General features: G+C 45.6%; 1 protein-coding gene across 1 annotated transcript in view; it reads left to right on the top strand.

The window, feature by feature from the left end:
* The first annotated feature begins 1,971 nt into the window (after nucleotides 1-1,971).
* Nucleotides 1,972-6,000, top strand: part of SULF2 (sulfatase 2) — a 174,820-nt gene continuing 170,791 nt past the window's right edge. Inside the window, exon 1 of the mRNA XM_067307538.1 lies at nucleotides 1,972-1,988. The gene's annotated coding sequence lies outside the window, so the exon portion shown is untranslated. The remainder of the gene's footprint in view (nucleotides 1,989-6,000) is intronic.

Here is a 6,000-nt window from a genome sequence, read left to right as displayed (position 1 = left end):
TGGGTGAGAAATGTATCCCATATTTGAAGAAATGCATCCCATATTTGAAGGCCTTCCTGGTGGGTAAGAAATGTATCCCATATTTGAAGTGTTCATTTGGATAATACACTGTACCATTTACTACAAGCAATTCTATAACAGCATGTGACTTAATTTTCAGAAATCATACTTTTTCTGAAAAAAAAGAAAGGACTTATGATTAATTTAGCTAGAAGACTACCCAGCTAGGAACAATATACCTGTCAATGAGAACAGATCACCTTAAAACTAGCATAATAAAATATATCTCAAAATAGCATAGAAATTGTAACAAGGTTGCATAGAAATAAGGTGGTCCTGCAAATCACATTTGGTTCACATTCTGGTCCACACACCCACGCCTTAATGCTCAATAATTCAATACTCTCTCAATAAACTGCTCTGATGAGAAGCAAGAATCTGATAGTTTCAAAAAAGTGCACAATTTCATTTAGAACTTGTGTTAACTCATGTAATATATATTTTTTTCTTTCCACAGAATGTATCTCAAGACTGTTTTGTTAACTTCAAGTTGTTTAGAGTAGAAAAGAATTTGCATCATTTTCCTGACATTTCTTCATAAAAATGCTACCCTGGAACCTGTCTGAAATAAAATTAGCTTCTCATTCTCTGGATTTTCTGTGGAGAATCAACAGAAAACGCAGGGACTGGAATAAAAAGCACGATTGGGGAAGGTCCATAATGACAAAATTATTTTTAAAAAGCTCCTTTCATCCATTTGTTTTCTATTTCTGTTAGTGCATTTGAATTCTGCAGGGATGTATGCAAGAAATGAGAAATAAGAGGAACAATGGGTCAATTTGGGGAAGGTTTACACGTGCACTGTGAACACCTGAACTACTATCACATGCGGTGGAGACAGAGACCCAAAACAGGGGACACTGCACCCAGGCTGTCCACATTTTCATGCCAAATTTTCAAATTAAGAACATAAAAAACACTTCGTGAAAGGCTAAGACTCATAACTTTAATAGTGAAAGAGACTCTTGATTCTTCTGGAACAGCTTCTCCACAGGAGATGTCTACAAAGTCTAAAGACACAGAGAAAGATTTTAGCCTCTCAAGCAGGATGAGGCACAACGCTCCATGCAATACCACGGCCAGCCTCCTGACATCCCATGTGGAGAGCCCTGATGATTAAGTGGGAAGTGAAGAAGTTTTACCAGGCCAGGACTTCACCGCCACCAGCGTGAGGAGGATTAGACCCCACACGCGCTTTTCCTCCACGTCCCCCCCGCAAACCCTCCCAACCCACCTGGCACCTAACGGGGGCCGCCCGGGCCGGGCCGCAGCGCTGCCGGGGCGCCGCCAGCCGCGCTCCTCGCCCCACGGCGGCGGCGGCGGCGGGCCCGCGGGGAGGCGGCCACCCGCAGGGAGGGAAGGAGGGAGGGGGCTGGGGGGCGGAGAGGCGAGCGCCGGTGCGAGGGAGAGGGACGGAGGGCGCCGCGCGCGGGGTGAGCCGACGGGCGCCAGCCCTGAGGGGCCGGGGGGAGGGGCGGCGGGGTAACGGCCGCAGCCCCCGAGGGCGCGGGGGGCCGGGAGCTCCCCGGTGGGGCCCAGCGCCTTCCCCGGCTCCCACCTCCGCGGCGGGGTGTCGGGGCGGGCGCCCCCGGCAAGGGAGGCGGCGGCGCGTGGAGGAGGCGCCTCGCAACAGATGGTTAAAGCCGGCTCCTCGCCGCGGCCCGCATTGGCCGGCGGCGGCGCGAGCCGGGCGGGAGGAAGGGCGGGGGGGAGCCGGCGCCGCGCAGGGAGGGCGGCAGCGGCGGCCGGAGCTGCGCGGCCCCGCGGCGGGCAGCGCCCCGCAGCGCCCCGGCTCGCTCCCCGCGCGAGCGCTGAGGCGGCCGGCCGCCTGCCCGCCCGCTCCCGCGGCTCGGGGCGGAGGTCGCCTCTCAGCCGCCGCTCCCCGGGCGGCCGCGGGCCACCTGCGAGTTTTCCGCCTGGCGGGTGCGGTAAGTACCGCCGCCCCCGCGCGCAGCCGGGCCGGGGCCGCCGGGAGGGCTCTGGCTGCGGGGCGCGGGCGGGAGGCCGCAGGGCTCGGCTCGGCGGCGGCGGCTACGTGCGCTCGGGGCGGGCGAGCCGGAGCCGCCGGAGCCGCCTGCTCGGCCGGCTGGGGCCGGCTCCTCGGGCGGCTTGAGCCGTGCGGCACGGAAGCGGGCGGGAGGCTGTGCCGGCGTCGGGGAGACTTGTATCACCTGTAAGAGAGGGGGAATTCCCCCCCTCCGCCCCTCCCCTGCCCATTTCGGCTTCTCCGGTGCAGAGTCGCCTGCTGTGGGTAACTGCCGGGTTCTGCGTGCTCGGAGCTCTGCAGGGGGCTTGTCAGGTGGGTAGCCGAGATGCGGGGAAGTGACTTGCCCAAGGTCACGCAGCGAGGCAGTGGCTGAGCTGGAAAATAACATGCGCTGTGCTAAAAAACTTTTGGTTTCTAGTTTTGTGCTGGGCTGTTGAACAGCACCGCAAGGCTGCGAGGCTCCAGGCGGAGACATGGTACAGTTGTAGGTAGGTCTCTCGTTAGCTTGTTTTCCTGTTCTCCTTTAAAGCATTATATATGTGTATATATCTGTGTGGAGCCATACGGAGGTGCAGTCACTTCCTTTGCCTTCTCCAACCTGCAGGCAGGTGAATGAGTGCATGTATGCTTTTGCTTTCCTGTTACTAATGTTAAGGTCAGTAGATGAAGACACAAATTCTTTGTGAAAAGATGATTCTTTTTTTTTCTTCACTTTCATGGTGGCAATAAGTAACTCCTCTGTGATTCACAGTGAATATCTTTTTATGCCATTGGGCAGTAGTTGCCGAAAGTCTCTTAACTGGTTAGATGTCAGCTGTATTCCCAAAGTAATCTGCAGTGCAGCGGCTTTTACGCTTATGTGTGGGCATATGGAATGCAGGTGAGATGTTTGGTGCGCCAGGCTTTGGGAACTTGCACACTAGAGTTTAATGTGATTGAGAGTCCTCCAGAAGACGCAACTGGGATAATTTAGTGCTAGTTATATGTGTAGCAGTTCTCTCTCCTTTCCTCTCTCCTTGTCTCCAAATATGATTTTAGCTAATTTAAATATATTACTGTACTTTGACACCCCCATTAATGTTGATTCAGCATTTCTATTTAGTCTCTCATTATGTGGAAACAAAACTGAATCATGTGGGGTGATACTTGAGGAAAATGGTGTCTGCTTTGATTGAAACATGCAATGAGAGCCCTCCAAGTCAGTCCTCTTGACAGAATATAACTAATCGTTGCATTTCATAGTATGTCCTGAAGCAGGGAAATTTAAAAAGTTGGAAGTGTGCTGTTTAGAAACCAAACAAAACCCCCTACTGTCTTCCTCAATTCTACCTTAACTGTTCTGCTTGATCTTTGGGAGGTGGAATATGAGAAAGGTTTGTTTTGGTTTGTTTTTGTTTTTTTTTTTTAACAAAACAAAAAACTCAATGAAAATAGGCCAGATTTACTTTTAATCTGTGTTAGGTCATTCAGGTGAGCTCTAGCCTCTCTTCAACCCTAATCTTGGGATTCAAGGCAAGGTTTCTGGCATCTTGGGTTTTTCCTACTATATATGCTTTGTGATTGCATGAGGGAGTTTTCATGTCTGGGATTTTTTCATCTAATTCAGAAAATAAAATGCGATTCTCAAAGTATCTAATGGACTTTTTTCTTTCCTGGGCTTTGATATTTGCAAAGAACCCTTTTTGTTGTGTTTAGGGTATGTAACACTGTTTGTTGCTTTAGACTCCTTGCAAGGAGTCTGGTTTCAGGTAATTTCTAGCTGAAATTCTTGTTGTATAAAACCCTCTTGATTAGAATCTTGTCTTTCAATAGTAGCTCCTCCATCATTCTTCCTAAAAGGCTAGAAAAAATCTGTAGTTGCTCTGAGTAACTAATAGTATTTCATTAATCAAAGTGTTCAGCTGGAATAGATAATGCTTTGCTATGGTTCTGTGTGTTTAAAAAAAAAAAAAAAAAAAAAAGGTCTGTGTTGCACTGTTCTGACTTAATTTTAACTATGTCCCTCATGAAGATCCCAGGTGAGAAAGATAATAGGTGGTCATCTGCAAAAAAGAAACTCAGAAGGAACTGGCAATATCCAGTTTGCAAATATAACTGATCCATGTATCTGAATGCAAATACTGTTGCTGCGTAATGGCAGATATGTATTTTTGAGATGCTAAAATAAATATCAGGAGTGAAGATAATTGTAAATACTTTTCCTGTTACACAGGAACTATTGCAAAAAGATTCATAGGCCCGTAATCCATATTTACTGATTCTTCTTCACTCTATTATTACTGTAGAAAATAGAAATAAAGGGATAATAGATATCTGCAAGATACCTACAGCTTAGGGAGGAGGGTGAATGTGTATTTTCTCTTCTCTTTAAAATTGTTTTAGAAATAATTAATTTGACTTGCAACCAGCTCTAACTTCTTGTTTTCTAGATAGCGTAGACTGATTAAAATCTGCTTCAAGTAATTGTACTATATATATATGTATATAAATAAAATACAAATGTATATAGAAAAATTTATATATTTATTTCTTTTTCCCTTTCAACATCCTTCCCTTACCCATCTACAGCAGTAGTTTCTCTGGGAAGTTCAGAATAGAGCACAAGTAAGCTCAAGGCCTTGATTAAAAGTGTTGGTGAGATCATATTGTGTGGAGAATGCTCCATGGCATTGCAAATTTCCAGGAAGCATAGATGAAATATGTCTTTTAAATTCAGCCTGCTCCATTAAGGATACTGCAGGCGAGAAATTCTTCAGATCAAGTCATTCTCTTTTTTTATCAATATGCTGGGCTGATTTCTCAGGCCTGGGGTGGACATTTTGGGTAATGAAATACAGGCCTATGTTTTCAGTATAAAAAGGGATGTTCCAATATGCTCATGTTTTTGAGAATATCTTGGTTTCATTCCAGTACAAACCACAATGTAATTTGAAACCTGAAAAGCTGTCATGAGAGTGATTCGTTGTTTTTTCTTTCAGTTTTTTTTTTTTCCTTCCTTCTTTCTACCAATAGTATTGATCTTTAATAGACTTGGAGGTTTTTTTAACTTCAGGAAACCATCTGTGTTTCTAACTATTCTTTGTTGCTAATCCCCTGCACTCTCACCCCCCAAATGGCATGTATATAGAAATGCTAGAGTAATAATTAAAGTTTGGTAAGGGAGGATTTCAACTAATCAGTGGTTCTCCTCTGTAAGAGGAGAATGGTTACGTACGATTTCTGGGTTCCTTAGAATGTTGCTTCAGACCTTTCTCAATACCAGATAAAACTATACCTTTCTACAAATACAGATGCTGAAAGTACACAGGTCTTCAGCAAGACTCAGCATCCAAAAAGTGCTGCTTCTGAGGCAGTAAAAATGCCTCAGTAAACTGGAATTTTTATCACCCCTCTTGTAAGGAGTTGTGTTAGAGTTCCAGTGTTCAGCTAATATGTGAAACAAGTGTGCCAATCTTGCATGGCTGCCCCAGGATTTCTCACAGACAAATTTAGCTGACCTTTGCATGTTAGTGCCTACGGTCATCTTATCTTACCACAGTTAAATGGAAACTTGTATTTTCTGTCTGTATCAACACCATTGTATATACGTTTGGGTAAGGCAGTCTAAGTGAACAGCTCAACCTAGGCTCACCTGTGTGTGTGTACATGCACGCACGAAAAATACGCTAGTGTGTATCTGTGTTCTTATTTTCCAAATCCCGATGAGCAGGATTTCCTGTGGAAGTGCTTGAATTAATGTTGTCTTCCTGTATTCTGGCTGTGGGATGAAATTTGTTTTGATGCTCAGAATGACATTAAAAACACTAATTAGTATGAAAGATCCAACAACAGAATCTAGGAAACTTTGTTTAGGAGAAGCTTTCTGTAAAGCAGAATGAGAATCATAAAGTTACCTTGGCTTTATTTTAGTTTTATAACACCCTATTTTGTGTGTGCAGTCTTTATAACACAGA

The sequence above is a fragment of the Apteryx mantelli genome, chromosome 18, assembly GCF_036417845.1.
Source record: "Apteryx mantelli isolate bAptMan1 chromosome 18, bAptMan1.hap1, whole genome shotgun sequence".
Classification (NCBI taxonomy): domain Eukaryota; kingdom Metazoa; phylum Chordata; class Aves; order Apterygiformes; family Apterygidae; genus Apteryx; species Apteryx mantelli.
The sequence above is the reverse complement of the archived record's forward strand: the minus strand, read 5'-3'. Positions and strand labels throughout refer to the sequence as shown.